At 43.3% G+C, this 26,028-nt stretch overlaps 1 long non-coding RNA gene across 1 annotated transcript in view; it reads right to left on the reverse strand.

Annotated features, from left to right (window-relative positions):
• Window positions 1-11,740, reverse strand: part of LOC120402944 — an 87,577-nt gene extending 75,837 nt beyond the window's left edge. Inside the window, exon 1 of the long non-coding RNA XR_005597377.1 lies at window positions 11,692-11,740. This is a non-coding gene — a long non-coding RNA (uncharacterized LOC120402944). The remainder of the gene's footprint in view (window positions 1-11,691) is intronic.
• Between the last annotated feature and the right edge of the window lie 14,288 nt (window positions 11,741-26,028).

A 26,028-nucleotide genomic window follows, 5' to 3' on the forward strand; every position in this document is an offset into this window, starting at 1 on the left:
ACCCACAATTCTTCAATCTTATCTTCTTCACATATACTGACAGCTACAGAAAATACTCTTGTGGTGAAATAAATTCATCTGACAGCCCAGGAAACAGAAATCCTCTATTCCCAGAACAGGAGCAGCACAAGCAATGGCTGCACAAGCTTCTCAAGAAGGTACCTGAATCCTGACATGTCAAGAGACCATCTTTAGAAAGTGAGCTAGCCTCTATCCCCTACATTATTTGATTTTTAACACCTCTGCTGAACTCAGAGCAGTGGTTTGATTTCAGAGGTTTCTGAGCTATGACAAGTATCATTAAGTCAGAGAGTTAGTGGCTGGTGAGTGATATACAGCAGGACACAGCTCTAATCCTAGATAAATCATTCAGAGTATATAGCTACATTGTAAAAAATAATTAATTACCCTCTCCCCCTAGGTTATTCTCTCTTCTGTCCAGCGAGACAGCAAGATGAGTCATCAAATAAAGCAGAATTTACTCAGACTACATAAAACGTGTAAATCTCATTGGAATATTTCTCAAGGCATTTCTTTATCCCAGATAGGAAGAAGGTATGATCCAATGACAAAGTACATATGATCCAATAGAGCAACTGAAAATTTTTTAGCTGAATCAGAACACAATGTCATGCTTTGATGTTGGGAGTAGAGTCCGACCCTCCCAGGGGCATTCTCTGCATTCCACCTTCCAGGCAACCACTCCCATTGCCCTTCCCTGTGCAATCCATAGGAGAAAAGACTGAAGAGATTGGGACTACGTCATTTACTATATTCACCTCCTCTGTATAGACATAAAAAATTATTAATAGCACAGGGAAAGCAAAGTAGGCACTTCTGGAAATTAGGGCTGTCAAAAAGATTAATCGTGATTAATCGTGTGATTAATTGCACTGTTAAATAATAGAATACCATTATTTAAATATTTTTGGATGTTTTCTACATTTTCAAATATATTGATTTCAATTACAACAAAAAATATAAAGTGTACAGTGCTCACTTTATATTTATTTTTTATTATAAATATTTGCACTGTAAAAAACAAAAGAAATAGTATAGTGCAATTCACCAAATAGGACTGTAGTGCAATCTCTTTATCATGAAAGTTGAACTTACAAATGTAGAATTATGTACAAAATAAACTGCATTCAAAAATAAAACAATGTATTGTAACACTTTTAGAGCCTGCAAGTCCATTCAGTCCTCCTCCTTGTTCAGCCAATCGCTCAGACAAACAAGTTTTTTTTACATTTGCAGGAGATAATGCTGCCTGCTTCTTGTTTAAAATGTCACATGAAAGTGAGAACAGGGATTTGCATGGCACTGTTATAGCCAGTGTCACAAGATATTTACGTTCCAGATTTGCTAAAGATTCATATGTCCCTTCATGCTTCAACCACCATTCCAGAGGACATGCGTCCATGCTGATGATGGGTTCTACTCGATAACAGTCCAAAGCAGTGTGGACAGATGCATGTTCATTTTCATTATCCGAGTCAGATGCCACCAGCAGAAGGTTGATTTTCTTTTTTGGTCATTCGGGTTTAGTAGTTTCTGCATTGGAGTGTTGCTCTTTTATGACTTCTGAAAGCATGCTCCTGATAAGATTTTGGAAGGAACTTGAGATTCTTAAATGTTGGGTCAAGTGCTGTAGCTATCTTTAGAAATCTCACATTGGTACCTTCTTTGTGTTTTGTCAAATCTGCAGTGAAAATGTTCTTAAAACGAACCACATGTGCTGGGTCATCATCCCAGACTGCTATAACATGAAATATATGGCAAAATGTGGGTAAAACAGAGAAGGAGACATACAATTCTCCCCCAAGGAGTTCAGTCACAAATTTAATTTTTGGATGGAAGCATATCCTCTGGAATGGTGGCCGAAGCACAAAGGAGCAAACAAACGTTTAGCATATCTGGCATGTAAATACCTGGCAATGCCAGCTAAAAAGGTAGGAGCAGATTGGGAGAAGTGATTATTCCCCTCTATTCAGTCTAACAGTGGCAGTAGGATTTGCCACTGGGTCAGTGGGGATCCTGACTGCAACACGCTGACCTATGCCCAGGCAGTGCTGCAGCCAGACTAGGGTCGGCTACCCCTGGGCCACTTCCTACCTCCCCCTCGGGGTGTACCTGGTCCTGTAGAGGGTTGTCCACATCGTCCAGGTAGAAGGCCTGTGGTAGTGCTGGCAGCTCCTCTGCGGTCAAGTCAACGTACGGCTCTAGCCAGGGGTGGCTCTAGGGATTTTGCTGCCTCAAGCATGGCAGGCAGGCTGCCGCAGGCGGTTTGCCTGCAGAGGGTCCGCTGGTCCTGCAGCTTCGGCGGCCGCCTGCGGGAGGTCCTCCAAAGCCGCGGGACTAGCGGACTCTCCGCAGGCACGCCTGCGGGAGATCCACCGAAACCGCGGGACCAGCAGACCCTCCGCAGGCAAGCCGCCGGAGGCAGCCTGCCTGCCGCCCTCATGGCGCCGGCAGGGCGCCCCCCACAGCTTGCCGCCCCAAGCACGCGCTTGGCGTGCTGGGGCCTGGAGCTGCCCCTGGCTCTGGCCAGTCCTCAGCCCCCAAGGGCTGGCAGCAGTCTCCCAGCTTGGGAGCAAGCAGGAGGCATCTGGCTCCACCGGCAGCTGCAGCCCAACTGAGCTTTCAGACCTGCCTTTTATACTTCTTGTCCCACCCACTGACTCTGGTGGGAGGGCTGAGCACAGCCTGGCTCTGCCCACCAGGGCTCAGTGAGGGGTTTCTCCCACTCTAGGTCCATAGGAGGCCAGTCCACCCCACTGCAGTCATCAATAAGTATAAATGTGCAATTGTGGAGACCTTCTAGTCAAAGGAATGTCAAGCAATTAGAGTATTATTCCAAATAGGCTATATATCAAAAGTTTATTTATATGATTGTGCAACCAGGAAGAAAATGCCATTTCTTTTTTTTAAGTGGGTCCTCGGAGTTATGGCTTCCAGAAGGGTATGTTTATTCATCCAAGAGTATGGTGACCTTAGCAATTGTCTCATCACATGTTGATAGATCATTTACTCAACATCTCAAAACTAGAGCAACTACTTAAAGAAAGGTACAGTATCCAATAAAACCAAGTAATTTTACACAACCATGAATGGCATGGGATAAAAAAAAAGATTATGTATTTTACTTGAATTTCATTTTCTCAGCTTTGAGTGTGACTATGTCTCACATTCTCTAAAACTAAACACAAGAATGTACTTTGAGACATAAGAGGCTGATGGTTTTAATAATCTACTATTGACCCTTTCACTTCTAAATCACTTGCTCATCTTTCGACTGCATCAGTAGTGACTAGTAATCATCTGATGGCAGTTGCAATAAACAGGTGAAATTAGTTGGTGGATAAAGTCCACTCAGTGCATAAGGATCCACCTCAGAAAAGCCACTACTCACATTTGTAAAAGCAGCAAAGAGTCCTGTGGCACCTGTGCCACAGGACTCTTTGCTGCTTTTACAGATCCAGACTAACACGGCTACCCCTCTGATACTTGACACTCACACTTGGCATCTTTTTAAACAGATGCAGGTGGTATGACCCTCCAGCTCATAATTCAGAGTTTAAGGCCAGAAGGGACCATTAGATCAACCAGTCTGACTCCCGGTCTAGAACAAGCCATTACATTTCACCCAGCGCTTGTCTATGCAAGCATTTAGTGGCAAGCTGAGGTGTGAATCTACCCCCGAGTCAGGGCTGGCTCCAGACCCCAGCGCGCCAAGCAGGTGCGTGGGGCGGCATTGTCCCGGCAGGGCGGCATTTGGCTCTGGTGGACCTTCCGCAGTCATGCCTGCGGGAGGCCCACCAGAGCTCCGGGACGAGCGGACCTACCGCAGGCATGACTGCGGAGGGTCCCCTCTTCCCGCGGCTCGCTGAGCTCCGCAGGCGCGCGGCTGCGGCGGGTGCGCTGGTCCCGCGGCTCGGACGGAGCTCCCGCGGGTATGCCTGCGGATGCTCCATCGGAGCCGCGGAACCAGCGCACCCGCCGCAGACACTTCTGCCCCGGCCGCGGGACCGGGGAAGGGCGGCGAGCGTGCCGCCCTGCTTGGGGCGGCATAATTTCTAGAGCCGCCCCTGCCCCGAGTAGTTGCTGCACACTAAATGTCTGTGTGGAGCCTGCTGATGCACATTAACAGTTAGTGAATACACTTCGATCTGGTCCCATTTCAAAAAGGACTAGAACAAAACTATAAATGCACATCAGCAGGGTCCACATGGACAATTCATGTGCAGCAAGCTAGTGCTGGATAGATTCGCACTCCAGCTTGCCACTAATTAACTGTTCACATAGACAAGCCCCAGTTACACTTTACTGACTGCAATAACTTGTGTTTGACTAAACCATATCTTCAGAAAAGGAATCCAGTCTTGATTTGAAGACACCAGGGAGAATACACCACTTCCCTTGTCAGTTTGTTCCAATGGTGAATCACCATTCAGTTATGTTGCTGGGGCAGAGCGACAAACATCTCTGTTAGAAAAACAGAGGACTTGAGTTTCCAGAGTTCTGCTAACCTGGCACATTTAATCAGCACTGTTAAAAAATAAAGCCACCGTCATGTAAATAAAATTTTCTCTTACATTTTTGACCTAGGTAAATATTTTCCAAATATTTAAGAATCTTTTAACTTTTTTCAAATCATTCTATAAAATGGAACAGAGCACCAAAGGCTGCACAGCTAATCAACAGAAGCCTGTTTAAAATGTAACTTGAAAACTTTAGATGACTTTTAGGCCGTGACCTATGTCATTCAGAGTGCTGTGTGTGAATGTGCCAAAGAGGCCTGGGCAGCTAAGGAGCAAGAGAAACACTGAGTATCCTTCTCCAGAGTGGTCATCATACATCATGATTGTATAAAATGCTAACATTGGAACATTTGGCTCTTTTAAGGCACCTGTTGAAGTGTCTGGAATTTGGTGTTTCCCCATCTACTTTTTGGCCTTCGATGTCTTAGATCTAAAACAGGTGAAAGAATCTGAACTATTTCTTGATTTGTTAGTTTTATTTCTTGATCTGAGGATTCTCCCTCACCCCCCCCCCCCAAGCTGACTGATTTTTTTTACCTTTTTTTTTCCTGGGCTTTGTGCCCACCAGCAAGTCAGAAGAACTCTTTCAGTGTTGATTTAAAAACCAAGGACATTCACATTCTGAAATCAATAGGTAATTGATTCCAGGAGAGCATTCCTCCTTGGTAGAGTCTTAAGACTAGCGATCAGAAGAGAAAGAGTGTGTGTTGTTATAGGTGAGGCTGGTGGCCCAACACTTCCCTTTTTTCAGTTACTTATAACTTTGCCAGACTAACTGTTTGGGCTGAAATTTTCCGTGCCAGGTGTCTGCCTCAGGCTAAATTTTTGGGGAAACTTCAGCCAAAAAGGGTTCGGCCATTTCTGAGACTGAGGCTAGGAAATGATACATTGTTTTCTCCATTTAAAAAATTTCTGGGAACCTTTACTATGGAGCAGGAATTTGAAATTTGGCAGCTGGATGGCCTTTGTGTGAGCAATATGCCTTTTGCCATCCTGCAAAAATCTTCCCAAATTTGACCTTCGAAAAATGGCCTTTCACACATAATCAGTAGAGACGACTTAGTATTTAGCAGCTAAATTCCACAAAGATTCCATCCACTGAACATGTTCCAGCCTGGAGCTAGGACTTTCTCTGCAATGGTTGCTCTGAGCTGCTGCATGCCAAGGCTGGGCACTGGAACTGAATGCAGGAATACTTTCTCTCCTGTGATCTATATCCTTCCCCTCTTGCTGGACCCAGGCAATGTGAAGGAGGAAAGTGCCTGATTTAAATGCAGAAGGATCAAGAGACAGACCAATGGGAAAAGGAGCCTGGAGATGGTAGAGAGAGTGAAAATGGGACAGGAGTTTGGGGTGGGAAGAGACTAAGACTAGGTGGGCCAGGAGACAGGGAGGGAAATGGGAGTGATGGTGGACAGAGAGCCAGTGGCAGGGAGAGGGGAGAGTGGGATTGAATGGGGAGCCAGGTGGGGAGAAGGAGACTGGCTGGGCAAGGAAATTAGAAACCGTAGGGTGTAGGGAGACAGAGGTGCAGGGAAGGGAGGCAGTTCTGATGAGGAGCCAGTGAGCAGCAGGAGAGCTGGGACTGTCTGGGCAAAGAGATCGGGGATGTGGAGAATTAGATTGGACTAGCAGCCAAGGGAGGGTAACTGAGACTGGAACCCTGTGGGACTGGATACTGTGTGTGGGGGGTGCAACTGAAGGATGGGTGAAGAAGAGAAAGATTGGATGAGGAACAGTGGGTGGGTACTTGGCCTGGTTGGGCAAAGGGACTGGGAGATGGGGAGACCCCAGCTCGCTAGGAAAGGAGCCTGGGACTTAGAACAAGAAACCTGAGTGGTTGAGATTGAGACAGTTTGGAGAGGATGGACAGAAGGGGTCACACTTGGAGTAGAACAGGCAGAAGAGTCTGTGCACAGTGGAACATACACCCATCGATGCCTGGAATGGAACCCAGAATTCCTGAGCATTAACATTCCTCTGCTGACAGCCAATATCTGTGAAACCCACTTGGAAAGTGTTGCATTCCTCTAATGCTGGTCCAGATAAAGGATGAAATTACTGTTTTCATTAACCTCTGAGGACAGGACAAGATGTAATGGGCTTAAATAGTGGAAAAAGGAGGTTTGGGTTGGACATTAGGAAAAACCTCCTAACTGTCAGGGTGGTTAAGCACTGGAACAAATTGCCGGAGGAGGTTGTGAGATCTCCATCATTGGAAGTTTTTAAGCCCAGGTTAGACAAACATCTGTCAGGAATGATGTAGTTATTACATAGCCCTGCTCTGAGTGCAGGGGACTAGACTAGTTGATCTTTCGAGGTCCCTTCCAGTCCTACACTTCTATCAGTTACTCCATTAGCAAAAGTCAATTGGCAGAGGACTGTGTGGTACATATAAAAGTTCCAGTCCTGCTGACACCCACACGGTTCTTCAACATGATGCTATATAATGGCATTTCTTGTTTTTCAGTGAGGCGCTGTGTGTGTCTTTGTGTGTAATTTCCTAGTTTATTTAAAAAAAGCAATGTTTCTTTAAAAAACAATGACAAGACAAAACAAAATACTGAATAAGGGCACTTGAAAACTAGAATTCCATTTTGAAAAAAAAATTGAGGCTTTGACATTAGTTTTCATTCTGCATTGGAACAGAATTCAGACCACTCAAAAATATTTTATGGAAAAAAGATAGAGAGAGCGAGCCAGTGAGAGCCAAAACAGCCAATTGCCCAGTGATTAGGGCCCTCCCTCAAGATGTGGGAGAGCCAGGATCGTGGCCTCGCTCAGCTCCAGGCAATGCAGGGACTTGAATCTGAGGGCATGTCTAAATATACAGTGCTGCAGCAGTGCAGCTGCGTCACTGCTGAACATCTGGTGAAGATGCTCTATGCTGATGGGAGAGAGTTCTCCCATCAGCATAATAAAACTACCTCCACACTGGGGTTTAAGTTGGTGTAACTTATGTTGCTCTGAGGGTGGTTTATTCACACTGCTGAGCAACGTAAGTTCTGCAGACATAAGCTGTAGCACAGACATAGATGTGGGAACTCAGGCTAAGAGTTTTGACCCGACTTTCAATCCTGAACCCGAAAACTTTTCCTAATGAAAGTTTTGTCAAAGCCAACATGTATCTGCAAACAGTTTTGGTTTCAACAACTCAGCATTTTCAGATAAAAAAAAAATCCATCAGAAAATTCCTGACCAGCTCTAATACTCACTAGCTGTTCATTAAGTGTGCACTGAATGAGGCACAGGTTCTGGGGGCAAAAATAATATGTGATCATGTAATTAAAGACTATCATAGTAGATACATATGATACTGCCCAGGCAACCTTAATTTTGGCATCTACCTTTTGAGTGCTTGACTTTGCACTGTTGATCATGTTCTTTTAATGTACTATTTTTAATGTAATATACAGTATAAAGCCACAATATTAACCTTTTTAGGGATTATGAATGAGAAGCTGTATCACCTTTACATTTTCAGGAAATAATTTAAAAAAAAAAGAATATTTAATAGTGATGGTAAAAAGATGGCAAAGAAAAGGTTATGTGTGTAATCAGCAATAAAGAATGTGTTTATAATATTAATATTAATAGGAACCAAGAGACATCCATTTCCTCAGAAATAAATTAACCATTAGCCACAGACACGAATGTTGGCCCTTCAAAGAATCCATGGTTTTAGTATGTCAAAATAATCCACAGTGATCTGGAAAAATATGATCTTGAGGGTGAGGAAATATTCCTCAAAGAATAATATTAATCAATACTGCATAAGGAAATGGTCTGTAAAGAAGGCAAGAAAGGGGCTGGTTTTTTACACTGAAAATAATTCATTTTTGGCAAGCCTCACCAGATGTGCATCAATAAGAGCAATAAATGGTGTGGGGTTTCATGTGCACCCAGGGAAAATTATGGACAAGAGTTGTAGGTCTGATATGATAATGATGGAAAAGCAAGTTACTATGTTTAGAAATCACAGAAATCCTGGGAAATAATTTTACCAAACATCAGACATCAATCGGTATAAGGTTATCAACTGCAGAGAGATAGTGTGAGGATTTCAGTATTCTCTCTGTGGATGGATATGGAGCACATAGCAAAAATTTAACATCTGCTCAAGAAATTCTTACAGCAGTTACTGACTTCACTCTTTATCTTGTAGCAAACTGCAGCATTATTACCTGGGAATATTTCACAGAAGCCATGTCAGCCAACAGTCTATATTTTAACAAAGAACACGCTAGGGGTATTTTCATTTAAAATTGTGTTCTATGTGTCCATAAATGAGTTTTGATACAATGTACATTGAATTTTAAATTGATATGCAATTGACTTTTTGATCATGCTAGAGCTAAAATATGGTCTGATTTTAACACATTTACACTTTTATAGCACTTTTCATCCAGAGATAAAGTGCTTTACGAACATTAATTACATAAACATTTCAGCACTCCTTTGAGATAGGAATTATTATTATAACCATTTACAGATGAAGAAACTGAGGCACAGAAAGTTTAAGTGATTAACCCAAAGTTGCACAGTGAGTCAGTGAGAGAGTATGGGGTTGTGGGTTGTATTTCCCAGGCCTGTGCTCTAACTACAAGACTGTAAAATAGTGACAGTGCATGCTAGAGCTCCTCCTTAGTGTTTCTGAGAGCTCATTAGAGAACAGATTTTCCTCTCCATGGAAAATTTCAGTGAAACCAAAACTTTTCAGTGATCTTTTCCATGATACTTTTGATGATGAAGAATCAAAAAAACCAATTAGCCTTGAGTGACAAATTTCAATTTGAAAAATCAAGCATTTCTATTTGGAAATGCTGCCACGGTGTCTGATGAGAGTTGTAGTTCAAGTGCCTTGTGCTTTCATTCTCCTTTATGGCCCAGGACTACATCTTCCATGATGCACATTGGTCTCTCTTTTTGTGTGCCACTATATTACAACTCCCATGATGCAGTCTGCTAGTGAACCTGGGCCCACAGAGGAGAATGGAGACAGGAGGCACACAAAGTACAACTCCCATATTAGATTCCAAAACTGTTGAAGTAAAGTGTGTCAACTGAATCGAGGTGAGCCTCAGGACTAACTCAAACAGCATATAGAATAATGAGCATCCTTGAAGCTAGGCTATTTTTTTTTTTTTTTTTTTACTGTCTGGGCCTGAGGATTTACAAAGACAAAGAAACCCCAAGATGAGTGCCTGAAGGGGGAACCTCCAGGGGGTAAGAGACAATAGTCTGTAACTGCATAAAAAAATAAAAAGAGGAGACCAGATTTTATCCTTCACCAAGGAGAGATGCTGACAGTGTGATTGTCCCATGAAAAGAGGGTCACAGCCCGCCTGGAAGTAAAGCTCTGGTGAGCAATACTTTAGACATGAAAGTATCTTGTTAATTAAGTTGAGGCTCTAGAATAATATATTGAGATATACCTATCTCATAGAACTGGAAGGGATCCTGAGTCCAGCCCCCTGCCTTCACTAGCAGAACCAAGTACTGATTTTGCCTCAGATCCCTAAGGGCTCCCTCAAGGATTGAACTCACAACCCTGAGTTTAGGGGGGGCCAAAGCACAAGCCATTGAGCTATCCTTTATTTTATAAGTTAGCATTATGTTTCCAATGTTTCTACTTGCTATTACTTGATCACTGTGTTTTATTAAATAAACCTACATTGAATTTCACTATAAACATCTCTAAGTGCTGCATGTTAAGCAGAGCAGTGATCTGAGGTGGAACTGATGAGCTGGGTGTACTGCTCCTTTGGGAGCAGTGAATCTGCGAATAACATGAGTTGTCAGTGGATCAGGCATTGGACACTCCAGGGGGACGTTCGGAGATTGGAGCTCGCCTATTGCTAACCTGTAGAGAGACTGTATGCCTAGCAGCAAATGCTTGTGTTGCCCATGGACTGCCCCTCCCTAGGAGGCAAAGGCAAAGGCGCCCTCACACTAAGGGCAGTTGGAAATGAGGTGCTTCACAACCCTGGCGCCCCCTGGAAGCATCACACAGCAGCCCTACGGTTTTTATTTCCAACATACCAATTTTCTGTATGTAAGCATTCAGACTGAATAAAAGGTGCACTTCTAGGGCTCCCAAGGCACTTTTAGCATGAGGCCAAAATGTTTTATTTTGTATTAAATGTAATTTATAGCTAAAAATAAGCAACTCTGCCAGCCTTTGTATTTACTGGCTTTTATAGACACCATTATAATATTACCTATAGCCACTCAGAAGGCATCACTGTATTCTGTAAATGTGCTGCCAACCAAGTCTGGACTGTAAATACTAAAATTTCACCAAAACAGAGACAATTTCCTAATGTACATAATACTTCTTGGTGATTCAATCATACATAAACTGACAACACCACTTCCTAATCTAGAATTACCCTCCTATCCCCTTAAAGAATTGAACAACCTGTGAGGCAGGAAACTTCCTTGAATCAGAAGCCTCGGTTCTGACCTCACACCACATGCAAATCAGGAATAACACCCCTATAATTAATAGAGTTCTAAAAGTCATTAGTGAGTGCAGGTTCCTAGGGGTTTACTTAGATTGCCCTGGTTATTGCAAAGGCTTCAGAGCCTCAGGTAAATTAACCCCAACCATGGAAAAAGCACACTGTGACTATCATACTTGGAACTTGAGGACTGCTGGGTGTGAGAGGGGAGAGAACACAAACCAAGGCATTTGCTTTTCTAGAGCACCTTCTTTCATGAGCAGCAAATTCCTCTCTCACGAACCTTCTTTGAACAACTTCATGTATCCAAAGCCATAGAGACCTCTCTTGGGATTTATGTAACTAACTTGAGTAAAACTTTATGGTTATAAAATAAAAGCAATAACCCCAGCTGGATACAGCAGATTGATTCAAAATTCAGTATTGACTTTAAAACCACGTACGGGTCTAAAGCCATTTTATTATGGTGTTCTAGGGCTATTCCTGCCAAACCCAACCTCCCTTCTATCTTTTAAAAAAGAAAAGCAAAAATATATCCCTTCTTTTGGCCTGAGTTTTCTCAGGCTTAGTATAAGGGTGTGGTTAGTCCTCAGGGAGCACTGGCTGATTGACATGAGGATGTGTCACATTGTCACAAATAAGAATAAGGGAAAATCATAGCAGAAATTTAAAAAAATAAAACTTACCAGCTAGAGGAGAGGAAGATGTAACCTACAGCCGTCAGAAGCAAAATGGCCACTTAAGGGCTGGCCTGCTTCTCCCTCCCACATTTAAAGGACCAGCTACAAAACAAGCATGCTGGAAAAGGTTTTTGTAAGAGTGTGCAGTGACAAGAGAGAGTGTTCCTGCTGATTACAGAGAAAGTAGTTTGCACAGAAGAAGGTGAATTCCGACCTTTCTGCAGGCCAGAGATTTACATAGAAGCCAGGGCTACAACCAGAATTTTCCTGAGGAGGCCCAGAGCTCTCCCTTCCATGCCTGGTGCCCTCCCTTATGTCCCTATTGTGCCTCTAGTGGAAACTGTCCTGAGGTTTTTCTGAGTTAGAACCTGAGATGTTTGAGATACAGTAACTCCTCACTTAAAGTCATCCCAGTTAACGTTGTTTTGTTGTTATGTTGCTGATCAATTAGAGAACATACTTGTTTAAACCTGTGCAATGCTCCCTTATAATGTTGTTTGGCAGCCGCCTGCTTTTTCCCTGTGTGGCAGCTGCCCAGCAGGCTATCAATTGCCAGCAGTTCAGCTGTCCCTCCCTTCACTGCCATGTGCTGTTCCTGCCCTCTGCCTTGGAGCTGCTCCCAGGAGCCTCCTGCTTGCTGTGCAGGGGTGTGGGAGGGGAAGAGGGGTACTAATGTCAGGGTGTCCCCAGTGATGAGCTGCCAAATTTTTAACAACCGGTTCCCTCCTCCCTCCAAAATTTTAACAACGGGTTCCCTCCTTCCCCCCCCTCCGGGGGGGGGGGGGTCGTGCACCATCCAACCCCTCATGTTCCTTGACACACACACTCCGAGACCCCTGACCCATCCCCCCCTTCCCTGTCCCCTGACTGCCCCTTGCCACCACCCAACCCCTCCTCTCATTCTCAGTGGCCCCCCAGAACCTCTACCCCATACAACTACCCCTTCTCTCTGTCCCTGAGTGCCCCCACCACCTCATCCAACCCTGCTCTTTCCTGACTGCTCCCCGGGACCCTTGCCCCCATTCAATCCCCCTGTTCCCTGCCCTCTGACTGCCCTGACCCCTATCCACCCCCCCACAACCCACCCTCTCCCTGCCCCCTTACCACACTGCCTGGGGACCGGGTCCACTCTGCCAGGACCACGACCGGCGCCGCGGGGCCCAACTCCCCGAGCCCGTCCGGACCAGAGCAGGCACCGCTCAGCGGCAGCCGCTCGGCCCGACTCCCGGGCGGCACGAGGCCGAGCCGCTCGGCGGCAGCCGCTCGGCCCGACTCCCGGGCCGGCACGGGCTCAACGCCGGCGGCAGCCGCTCGGCCCGACTCCCTGGGCCGGCACCGGGGCCCAGCCGCTCGGCGGCAGCCGCTCGGCCGGACTCCCCGGGCCGGCACCGGGGCCCAGCCACTCGGCCCGACTCCCCGGGCCGGCACCGGGGCCGAGCCGCTCGGCGGCAGCCGCGGGGCTCGACTCCCCGGGCCGGCACTGGGCTGGAGGGAGACGCGGTCTGGGACCGGGAGCTGCTGAGCCAGCCGCACCTCCCCTCCCCCTCCGCGCCCCAGCTTACCTGCCTCCATGCTGCTTGTTCAGGCTTCCCGCGAACATCTGAGAAGGGGGCGGAGCAGGAGAGGAGCGGGAAGTGAGTTTGGGCCGGAACTTTTGTTAAATTTAGCAGCCCTTAACAACCGGTTCTAAAATGGCTGCTAAATTTAACAACAGGTTCGCGCGAACCCGTGCAAACCGGCTGCAGCTCACCCCTGGGTGTCCCCCTGCCCCCTGCTCCTGCCTCCCACTTACCCCATCTCCATAGAGCAGTGGGGGGCCATGACAAGGTTCAGGACGGAGGGAGCTTGCTAGCAGCAGCTGCTGTCTCAACTTGCTGATCTACTTAAAAAGGCAATGAACTTCGAGTGGCATCAGCGTACTTAAAGGGGCAATGCACATCTCTCTCTATCTCTCTTACACACAGGATGTGTGTTTCTGTCTCTATCTGCATGCTGTCTCCCCTCCCTCCATTTGTGCTGTCTTGTAGAGTATGAGGCTACATTAACAACAATGTATTAACGCTTGAGGGCTCAGCCGAGTGCTAGTTCATCATTCAGCACTAAAGCATTCCCTGGGAAATATTGCACCCTCTAACTCCACCACCTCAACCAATCTTCACGGCTGTGTACAGTATTAAATTGTTTGTTTAAAATGTATACTGTGTGTATGTATATATAATGTCTTTTGTCTGGTGGAAAAAAATTCCCTGGAACCTAACACCCCCCCCCCCCCATTTACATTAATTCTTATGGGAAAATTGAATTTGCTTAACATCATTTCGCTTAAAGTTGCATTTTTTCAGGAACATAACTACAACATTAAGCAAGGTGTTACTGTAGTTGTGTCCTTATGTTTTCCTTTGAGATTATGCCACTAATTAGTCTTTGGCGTGCACAGGTGTAACTCCATTGACTTCAAGGGAATTATACCTGATTTATGCTCCGTGACTTATAATGAAATTTACTTTGTGGACATTAGATGGCTGAATCCCCATTGTGAAGTATTCAGATCCAGATGACGTGTGTTGAAGTTGTCCTTAATGATCATTAAGGTATGAGAGCAAACACACTTTATTATTAACTATATTGGTATTAATAATTAATCGCAGTCCTCAAGTCGCATTACACTTCACCCATTTTCTAAGTACCTGCCCATAGTAGTGCTGGATGTTTTTAAAAAATTCTTTACTGTAATGCCAGCCTTTCAGATAAGGCTGACAGGAGGAGAGGTGAAGCCATTGATGGCTTCCTGCCATTGCATTTCTACATATCCCAGAGTTATCTCTGAGAAATATAATTCTTCAACCTATCATTACCTCAATAACTGCACCAAAATAATGCAGGTTTTCTCAAAATCTAAAATCATCAACACATGGCATCCAAAATACCCCTGTGGAAGAGTAAAATGTGGGACTGTCAATAGGACAGTGAAAGGACTCAGCTGGCAAATCTTTTAATCCATATAATCCTCCTCAAAACCAGCAGATGTTATGTAAATTTGAGAGATTATAGCAAAAAAATGGTGAAGATTGGCCAAACCTCATCTACTCTGTCAGTGGGCCAGTCCTGGCTCCATAAATTAAGCCAAAAAAGAAGGTGATGCAGGAGGGTGAAAGACAGGAGACATATAATTAGAGCTGGTCAAAAGAGAGCCAGTCTTTCATGAATTTTTTGGGGGAAAATAATTTCATTTTTTAAATTAAAAACTGAAAAGTAACACTGGGGGTTTAAACATCTTTTTTATTTAAAAAAATTGGATTTTCATTTAAAACTGGAAATTTTCAACCAGTGTGAAATGTTTCTGGAAACCATTAACATTTTTGTCAAAAAGACACATTTTGTAAAAATGTTTTGATGAAAAAAACATTTAAGATTTCTACTTCTGGTTGCCACCTGGATTACATCCAGTAAATAAGTAGCCAATAAAGTACACATAAGAACACATTGGTAATGCAGACTTTTGCCAGGAGAGCAATGGATGGTTCACATTGTGTCTAGTATTGTTAATCTGGCACACAGCTATCAGTTTTTGTGGGGTTTACAGAATTTATGCAAGGGTTATAAAGCTTCATCTTAGAGGATGAGTTTGTTTCAGTGGTATTTCTCTGACAGTGTTCCAGTATTGTTGGTACTTCCATTGTTATTTTAGTCTACACCTATTACATTATGTTTTCCACTTAGAGAATTCTATTGCATGCTATCAAACCTGATAGCTTGCAACATATTTTAGCATACATTTCTGTTTATGCTTTTTCATGCACAAGGGTATTATATAGCTCTTTATCCTTTGTTGTAAACACGCAGTATCTATGTAGTTAAATGCCAAATGCTTGCTATTTTATTAGAACCAGTGTCATTTCTACTTATAGAATTTTCGTAAAATGAGATAGAAAGTCTTGATACTTGGTACTATATGTGAAGGACCTTTTGACTTCCAATATTTACTGATAGATGGATTGTCACATGAAAAACATCCTGGCATTCTCTTCCCTCCCACCTGAAGAATATATTCTTCTTCAGCTCCTTGACCCAGGGGCGGCATGCCGCGGGGGGCACTCTGCCGGTCGCGGGAACAGCGGACCCTCCGCAGGCACGTCTGTGGGAGGTCCACTGGAGCCGCGGGACCGGCGACCAGCACAGCACCCCCCGCGGCGTGCCACTGTGCTTGGGGCAGCGAAATGGCTAGAGCCACCCCTGCCTTGAGCTCTTCTTGACACCTTTATGACAATTCAATATCCTCCTGTAGCAAGACATGTATGCTTGTCCTTTGCTCTTAAAGCTCATACTGATTAGTGGTCAAGCACTCTGAAGAGCGCACTTTTGTTTCATTTCTATACTTTTAATGCAGTGAGTAGATTCCTTACTATGATTTTTATTACAGTGGTACCTAGAGACCCCATTCTTAGTATCTAGCAAGCCAACACCATTTGCACACAATGATGCAAATTGAAACAGGGCACAGGGCACTATTAGTGCAGCTTGCATATTTTATGTTAAATAATGCATGTCAAATCAATCCAGTTTAAAACCTGGACGAACCCTTAGATGATAGATTCTACTATAATTTCTCTCTGAATTCAAGTTATTCTCCCAATCTCCCCCATGCTGAGATTTTGAAAATTGCATGGAAGGAAAACCCTCTAATTCTAAACTGTCCTTCAGATCTAAATAGTAAAATAGTAGCATTAATAAAATGTAGTAGTCAAAAACATTTACCACCCCTCTGCCTAACTCCTCACTCTGCTTTATGGATGTTCCAAGACTTTTTAGACTGTATATGCCACGATTATTGCAGATGGACTTGGAATCTTTATGAGTTTATCTGTCTGACAATTGGTTTCACCTACACAATTCCACTATATTTCTGAAGACACCTGTTATGGAATTCAGGTGCCAGTGCATAGGAGTTAGGATATAAGATAACCAATGTAGCGACAGATACAATTGATGGCTTGAGAGCTGGTCCACTTATCTGTGACGATGTAACTGAACACCTTTCAGCTGACTTCTTCTACAAACCGATTTGTATATATGTCTTCGAGGAGATGAGCATTTGGGGGGGGGGTTTCCCAATTTTTTCAAAAGTGCCCAACAAAACAGAGGAATGAGGGGCATGGGGTGGAAAATCACAATCTACAGAAGAAGTTTAGCTCCAGCAACTATTCTCTCTCTTCACTTACCATTATCTGAGCACAGTATTCAGCATCAAACAATAGAATGGGTCAGTCAGCATCTTTATTTAAAAGACCACAAATCAGAACTTCACTCAGCAGAAGCAAATATGGATGCAGATTTTGAACGGCTCAGAGTCCTGAGTTCTTTGTACATACAGTTTTGGTTTCATAGTGCCAACTATGGAGCTTTGATCCTGATCTTCATTTGGATTCCAAAGTCCCTCCCAAAATTAGATATCAGCCTGGATCCACACACTATCACAAATTAAAGAAAAATGCCTATAAAAATATAAGATCAGGAAGCTGAAGCATTAGACCCACTCTCTTCTGCTAGGATCCATGTAGAATCAAATCTGATTTTATTCAGCCCAGCAGCCTGTCTATTTGGAGGCATTTCTTCTATTACTAAGGTGGTCTGTTAGTTTGATCAATCACTTTGAATGGCAGGCATCAGTGACAATATCCAGAAGTAACACAAATATCAGGGTGAGCCATGAGAAAAAAAATCTGGGTGGGTAGCACATCTGCTTTCCTGGGCTAGATCTGCAGCTGCAACAGGGATAGGCAGTATAGCTTCATAGAAGAGGACTGCAAAGGTGGCTTAAAGTGCCCAACCCTAGTCCCAAAGGGATTTTATGGCAGAGTGGGATTGCTGGTGCACAGCCATGCCTCCTTTCTCTAAGGCCTCAATACCAACTCCAGAGAAGGGGTTGGCATAGTGTCTATGGCATCTTTGTCTAACCTGAGGATCTTTCTACGTGGGATGACTCTCCTGTGGCCAGCTAAATGGGTTTTAAAATAGCTCCACCAGTGCAAAGATAAGATGTCCTGACACATGGGAGGATTTGGACCACACTACTCTGCTCTACAACACTTCACCCTTCACTCAAGTTTGGTGGACGTCAGCTATTGCATAGAATTGTGTGAAACTCAGCATTTTTGTTTTCCAGGAGAAACATTCTTTTCATTCCCCTCCCTGTAGCATTGCACTTGCTGCATATCACTTTGAGCCCAGGCTTCCCATGAATTCCAAATCCAAGATGTAAATCAGGCAAAACTGCATTTGTTTTGAGGGTTTTTTTGCAAGTTTTAATACTATTCCAATGTAAAATCATAAGTTGGCCCTCATTCATGGCAAGGGTCTTGAGCTTTCCCAAAACTTTCAGCAAACCCGGGAGAAGCTTTGAGCTTGTAATAAAACCTGAAGCCAATTGAGTTTCACTTGATTTCAGATGCCTCTAGTAAATATTCTTCACATCTCTGATGCAGCAAAGAGCTTCTCAAGCACAAGAAATTTTTCTTTGTGCAGAATGTGGTCTCTATAATCTTATGAGACAAGTACCTCTGAGCCAACTGAATGTGTTAACAGACAGCAAACTAGCCATATAATCCCCCTTTCTTATATTCTCCTTATTTGGAAGTGCAGGAATTTTTCTCAACCTGTTGGCCATCAATTTAAATTTGTAAGTGAAAAACAAATAGGATGACGTAGGTCCAGGGCTGACCTGATGTTACTTTGGTTGGATTTTGCTTTCACAATCTGCTTGTGCTTAGTATTATTGTAGCTATTTCCAAATTTAGGCTTATGGAACTAATGTATTCCCAATAATATTCACTGAAGCCCTGCCAAGGACTCTGCACACTAGACAGCACAATGTTAAAAACTATAGTCATCTTATTTATTGTTCATTTAAGAAACCACAACATTTCATCATGGGCAAGAAAAAGCATTCAACAAATAAAGTTTACTGACAATTTACATTTTCTGTTAGCCAGAAAGTTTGTTGATGCCTTTCTAGACACATGGATAGTCACAGTACGACACTATCACATAGCTGCTAGCTATGACAATGTACATGCTTTCAAATTCCATAACACATCTATGTATCCTTGCACACATCCACATGTGTGGTAATGGTAGTGCTATGCATGTGGTGAATTGCAAAGCCATGTAATGTACTATATTTATATGGCTTTGACCACTTCATCCTCTTTCTGGAAAGAAATCTATTTCCCCTGGAACTACTAACATTCCAAACCTCTGAGCAGTTTCAAACCACCACTGTTTTGTTTTTTTTTAAATATCCCAGCCTGCCAAAAATGCAATATTTTGGAGGGAAATTTCATATTTGGGGGAAGGAAGAAAACATTGTCCAGATGCCCATGATGGGTATCATTTTCGCACCAGTGACAGGCTTAAGGTCCACTGTTTTGTAACTTTAGAAACAGGAGATCCAGATCATTGAAGCAGGACCAAAAAAACCATCCTTGTAGCCTCGGAAGGACCAAAGACAATCTCTTTAAATTCCGTATGACATTTTTATGTGTAAAAAATCCATTTTAAAGGTCAGATGTTTTAGGTTTATTGATCAAGATTTTTTTTAAAACCATGTTCCTAAATTCAGATGTCTATATCTATATTTAGGCACTGTAACCATTTCTGCTCACAGTTGTAGTACCTTCTTGCATCAGGAGTCAGTATTACACAGATTAGCATCTCTAATACCTCTCTGGCTGCTTCCTCTGCACTGCACCAGCTTGTCCTTTGTGTTCTGTAACTTAGAGGACTTTTTTAACCTCTGGAAGGGGGCTGAACTGCAAATGTCTTGGCCAGAGGTCTAAGTCCAAAGCTAAACATCCAAATAACAATTCTTCCACCCCTCTCGAGCGCTACTGAAGCTCTTTCTTAAGGGCCTCCCCAAGTCTTTCATAATTCTTCTCTCTTGCTTCTTATCTAGCAGGCATTCCCCCTGCCAGGGACTCTGGCAGCTTCCCCTAGGGATCTCCCTACTCCTTGTATCCCCTACCTCAGGCTTATCCTACTTCTGGTGAGTCCTCCTACCTGACTTCCCACCTGTCCGAGTCCTAGCTCAGGGCTCTAAATCTGGAGCAACCCACAATTAGAAACTCTCTTTTAGAATGACATGGCATTGGAAAATATTTCATTTACGCTTTGGTCTCAGTATAGTTGAAAGCTATTAGGAAAGGAAATATCATGACAGCTCCTGTTCACATAGTATTACTTAAACCAATACATTTAACATTGCAAACTATGATGTAAGGGAGGAGTCTGCAGAAAAGATGAATATGTGAAAAAGAATTTTGGCAAGGCCCTGCTGCTGGAAAACCCTTCTGACAGAGCTTGAGGAGAGAAACAGACTTCAGTAGCAGGACAAATGAGAGAGGATGTTTTGCCACACAACACATTGTGCAAGCCTAGTGAGGAAAATAGGTGAGAATAGGAAATGTCTTTTAGGATAATTACTACTTTCATAATGAGAGGAAAAAAATAGACTCCATTAGGGCCTCTTGTTCCAGGTAGACATGTGAATCCATTGCCTGACTGTCAAGATAAGCAAAGACAAGGAAAGAAAAGCAAAACAAGGATACACTAGGTTGGAGTAGTGGACACCACTGTAGCCTGGCATGCAAAGAATTTGGAAACAATAGGCCACTGTGAAAAGTAGTCCTGCATAGAACAGGAAGATCTTAATTAAGCCTCATCCTAGTAAGATAAACACTGGAGCACCAGCATGGTGATCTTCAGCTTGGTGAGGCCTGATGATACCTGCACAAGAGCTTCCTAGAGATAACAATGCAAAGAGGGTCAGCTGGAGATCATGGGACAAAGCAGCTTATGGCAGAATGGACATTGACTCCTCCCTTGAGCAAAGGATGAAGAAGCTGAAGTAATAGGAGGGAAGAATCTTCCAGAAAAGGGTGCATCAAGTTCAAGCAGAAGTGATGAACTGGGATCAGATCTCTGAGGAACAAGAGTTGACAGGAGAATGACATCAAAAACATTGCCTTCAAAAGTGGGCAACTCAGCCCAGCATAGTACAATAGTAGAGCAGCAGGAAGATAGCATTTTTTGAAAGGAAAGGAAAAGAAATATGAAACATTCTTTTTAAAAACAGCATGAGATAAGTTGCAGAGAAGGTGGTGGGGTGAGAAGAGAAAGAGGAAAAGAAAAGCAAGACGAAACATTTAATACACTGAAATGAAAACATGCAAAACTTTTGTTTGCATTTATTCCAGATGTCCCTATGACATTCAAAATCATCCAAGGAAAATATACAATAGAGACAAATTCAGCTATGAAGACAAATTCCAAAATCAGAAGGAAACACTCAGCACTGATTACATCCCCACTAGGAAATGGTTGACTTCTTAATAACTGCTGCAAGGCAGGCATGAAGGGTAGAATCCACACAGAGACTTAGGTATTCCAACACAGAGCTCCATGGCACCTAACTAAGCACCTAGCGGGGAAAAAATCACAGGAATGTGCTTCACAAAAGCCAGCATGTCAAGCAAGGAGGGCTGCCTAAGTTAGCCAATGAGAGACACCAATGTGCTAAGGTCCAGATGTAGGTACCTGAGTCTAGGATGCAGGGAGGTAACTAGCTCTGCTAGCACTCCACAAACAGGAACCCCTCTCCTGGTGTAGGGACCTATGTAGTTTCTTGTGGGAACGAGTTAGGTGTCTGCTTCATTACACACAAAATGGCAGGAGCAGCCATAGCTTTGTACCTTTTTAGCCCAGTGGTTTGAGCACTCACCTAGGAGGCTGGAGACCCAGGTTCAGTTCCTGCCCCCAGCAGATGGGGAAGAAAGAATGAGGTCTCTATTCTCTCAAGAGAGTGCTCTAACCACTGAGCTACAGGATATTCTGATGTAGGATGCCCCCAATCTTTCCTATTGAAGCTGTTCTATTGAACGTAGGTTTCCCACCCCCCAGGTGAGTGCTCTAACCATTGAGTTAAAAATTATAAGGTGGGCACCACCACCTCCTCTAGCCAGCTTTTGAATGGGGCCCAATCCAATAGATGTGCTCATATAACACCTACCAGATCAGGCTCCTTGGGCAAGTTAGGTAGCCAAACACCTATCTTCCCTAGTTTGTGAATTGCTCTGGGGCTTAGGCAGGAGATAGGCATTCAGACACCTAGAGTGAAGCAGCAATGTGTCTGCCCAGAGGCAAAAAACCTAGGTACCTAGGGAATTTTTATTTTGAAAAACTCAGGCACTGAGGGAATTTAGGTGCCTACAGGGTTCAGTGGGAGTTTTGTGAATCACAATGGGAGACTTAAGCACTTAAAGCCACATTTAGATCTCTAAGCAGCACTGTGGATTCTACCTTCAGAGCCTCTTTCAAAGTCCAGTGAAGTAAATGGAAACTCCCACAACTTCAGTAGGCTTTGGAAGAGGTCCAAAGATCCAAACAGGGGACCATGACAGGTGATCCATTGACTATGCTAGGTCCACAGTTACTGCCTCCCAATGCAGAGGGGAGGACAGAGGCAGCTACTGAGCAGGAGATGTTTCTGTAGGCCAAAGATACAAGGCCTTTACTGATAACTGAGGACCCACAACTCCATCTGAAATCAGTGGCTGCAGCAGGTGTTCAGACCCTTTGAAAATCAGGACCTAAGGCCCAGATCCTCAAAGGTATGGGAGTCAAGTGACTAACTAGCTTTGAAGAGCTAGGCCAGTGGTGGGCAACCTGTGGCCCACACACAGCTCGTCAGGGTAATCAGCTGGCGGGCCGCAAGACAGTGTTTACATTGATTGTCCAGAGGCACGGCCACTCGCAGCTCCCAGTGGTTGTGGTTCGCCATTCCCGGCCAATGGGAGCTGCAGGAAGTGGCGCAGGCTGCAGGGACATGCTGGCTGCCACTTCTCGCAGCTCCCATTGGCCGGGAATGACAAACTGTGGCCACTGGGAGCTGCAGGCGGCCATGCCTGTGGACGGTCAATGTAAACACTGTCCCGTGGCCCGCTAGTGGATTACCATGATGGGCTGCGTGCACCCCGCAGGTTGCCCACCACTGAGCTAGGCCCAAGTCTTTTTCTGAAGCCAGTGACTGGGCACTAAAGAGGTAAAATTGCAATAATATTTTGTAGTGAACTAGACATTGTAAGTATTAAAAACAGTAAAACAGATAATCTAATAAGACTAAAGTTATTCCTTTTTGTGGTATTATCATATGAAAACAAACATGCATTTATGAGCAATGAACCCTCAAGAAATTGGAATAAAAACAGTGAAATAATGGGCCAAACCCTGAAGAACTTAGCCTGTCCTGAGGCAAAACTTCTAACAGACTTAATTATAAATTATTTAAATTCCATTGGAGAGTTCAAGCAAATACCTAAATCCTGGAGCTAGAGCAAAACAGTATTTTGGATAATTTTAGTCTGAGAGAAAGAGTCCAATAATAACAGAGAAGGGCCATTATTTTGTTAAGAGCTGCTTTTTATTATTGTTTCAGATTTCTTCACTCAGAATTGTAGAGTATGTCGCTTTTTTACCTGTTAAAGTCTTCAACTTCTCCATTGAAGGCCGAGGGAGCTGTGATGCACAGCTTAGGGCATAACTTGCCCTTAGAGCTGTTCCCTCAAAATAGAAAAATCAGAGCAAGCTATCTATCTAAAGTACTTGCCTGGCCTCCATTGATATAACATCTAAGCACCTTGCAATCTTCAATGCACTTAACCCTCACAGAACTCCTGTGAGGCAGAGAAGTGCTATTATCTCCATTTTACGAATGAGAAACAGGCAGACATAGACTAAGGGCCAGATTTTTAAAGGTATTTCGGTGCCTAAATGCAGAGCTTTTCTAACCCATGTGTAATGGTTCAAAGAACAGATCTGGAATGTGGAGCACTTGAGAGCTCTTCATAGAACTATCTTGGCGCCTTCACTGCAGAGGTAAGTCAGGTAATCAGTCCCTGGGTATAAACAACCACCTTGCAAAGCCATACCTGGGTTACTGTGTCCTCATTGGTGCTGCACTCACCTGAGTGTATTGCTAGGACCTCTGGAGACATATTCCATGGTTCTCTGTGCTGCACTTTTTCAGTGAATTATGGGAGAACTTGTTTGTTCTTCTGGGCATATGGGGGGATTGTGGAGGACTATGAGCAATCAAGTGATTTATCCTGCATCCTCACTGTGGGTGGGTGATCAGCTCAAGTGAAAGGGGTACCTGAGCTCCAGCCTATACCCCAAGCTGGGTCAGCTAGCTCAGGTTCAAAGTACCACTAAACTTGGGTAAGAGGGTTTGTATGTGGATGGGAGGGAGTATAGGAGTAATACCTGAGCCCATGTTAACTCTGCAGTGAAGACAGAGCAGAGCTATCTGTACCCAAATTAACTCTTCTCAAGTGAGAGTGGTTACACTTCAAAATAACCCTCAAGTGCCACAGAATGATGATATTAACACTAACTCAGGCAAGAACTAATACCCCCAGATATTTGCCAACTGAAGTTAAAAGTACCATCCCACTCAACTTAAGAGTTTGTGTGTGTGGAGGAGACTTGAGTGAAGTTAGCACTAGAGAGAAGACAAGTCATGAAGAGGAAGCGCATGTTACTGTTGAGATAGAAGCTGGTAGTAGTAACACCAGCACAAATTGAACAATTGTTGCTGTTTGTTTTCAGAAGGGACTTTTGTCTCTTGAATGAATATTTTGTATTGTAATATGGGTTCTGTTTCTTTATTTTGAAAGTATGGCCACCTTATCTATACTATTATAAAGTCATATTTCTCCTCTTTCCCGTGTGTCCAATGGTAGATGTGTGAGAGGAAAATTCCATAGAATTTAATAAAAAATTAGACCTTTTTATAGGTGTTTTGAGCCATCCTATAGAACTTAATAGAGAATTATGTCCTTTCTGTAGAATTGTATATACAGTGCAGAAAATATTGATTGAAGACATTCACATTAAGTTTATAGGAGTTATTGTACAAATTAGAGTCCAAAGTCTTTAGAAGCACTGCAGGAAAATCTTGTTACTGCAGTTGATTATATCTGAATTATTTCCCACTAGCCATAACATTTTTTTACCCAATAATACAACTTCTTAAGGGTTCAGGATGGCAAAGGTAATAAATGTAAACGAAATCTAGGAAATTAAGAGCAAAACAGGAGACTGTCTTGAACCTACAAATTCCAGGAAATCCAAAGCTAAGGCTGTTAGTCTACTAACATACACAAGCACTCATCAACAGCATGAATTAAGTATAGTCATCCACATTCCGTCATCCTTATCTCTGACTTTTGTGGATTTTTGTTAGTTTCATTTGGACTTTTTAGTGCTTTTTAGACTTGAGAGTTTATTTTTGTTTAAAGAAAAGAAAAACTACTCTCTTTTTGTCTAGACAATGTTGTCTTTAACCAAAGCTTCTGCTGAAATAATAGTAGCTGATGGAGAAGAAATGCTGAAATTGGCTTTGTGTAGTGCTTCTGATATTTGTCTTTAGGCTGGAAGTAAGCTAAAGGAAACCAAAATATAACAGATGTATCAATTACTTCCCAAGGTGTTTAATCAGGGCCCAGTGTTGCCTTTTGCCCAGAACTGAGGCAAACTGGTTCTGCTAGTCAGGAAGAATTGCCAAGTGAAGTTGAAAAAGACCCCATATGATTTTTCTAAATCAAAGCAGCATGTCTAGTTTTTGTGGCTCTCAGAGTATGTCACTTGATAGGCTGCTGTAGACCTTGCTGTTCAAAAATGTACTGTGGGAAGATTGCACTAATTTAATCTTCTATTTGATATGGTTTGGGGCTAGAGTGGCTCTTGGTTATGAGAAGGAAATGCTTCCTTAATACCACCTACAGAGTTACAGTTTCCGCAAACTGAAACTGTTTCCCTTTCATGGCGCCCTTTTTTTTTTTTTTTTTTGGTAGCATGAATGTTCCTACTGTAGAACCAACTTTTCCATGTCAATTTAAATATTGCTGCATAAGTGGCAACCATGAAAATCTAAAGATAGTTCCTTTTGGGTAGAGGCTTTGAAATAAAAAGATCAGTTGCCATTTCTTTAAAAGACATCAAAACAATGCACAATTTTAAAGGAAAATTAGCTCATTTTCTTCTCCATAGTTGTCAGCTGCAGATAATGAAGGCCCAGGTTCTCTGGTGTGGCCAACCTATGTTCTGTGTAAGACTGGGGAGTGATGGTGGGGCAAGGTGGCTTTAATTCATCTTTGAGCTCTGTCAATCTTGAAATTAGACGAAGGTTTCTAACCATTAGAGGAGTGAAGTTCTGGAACAGCCTTCCAAGGGGAGTAGTGGGGGCAAAAGACATATCTGGCTTTAAGTTGATACGTTTATGGAGGGGAT

The sequence above is a fragment of the Mauremys reevesii genome, linkage group 4 (assembly GCF_016161935.1).
Source record: "Mauremys reevesii isolate NIE-2019 linkage group 4, ASM1616193v1, whole genome shotgun sequence".
NCBI classification, from domain to species: domain Eukaryota; kingdom Metazoa; phylum Chordata; order Testudines; family Geoemydidae; genus Mauremys; species Mauremys reevesii.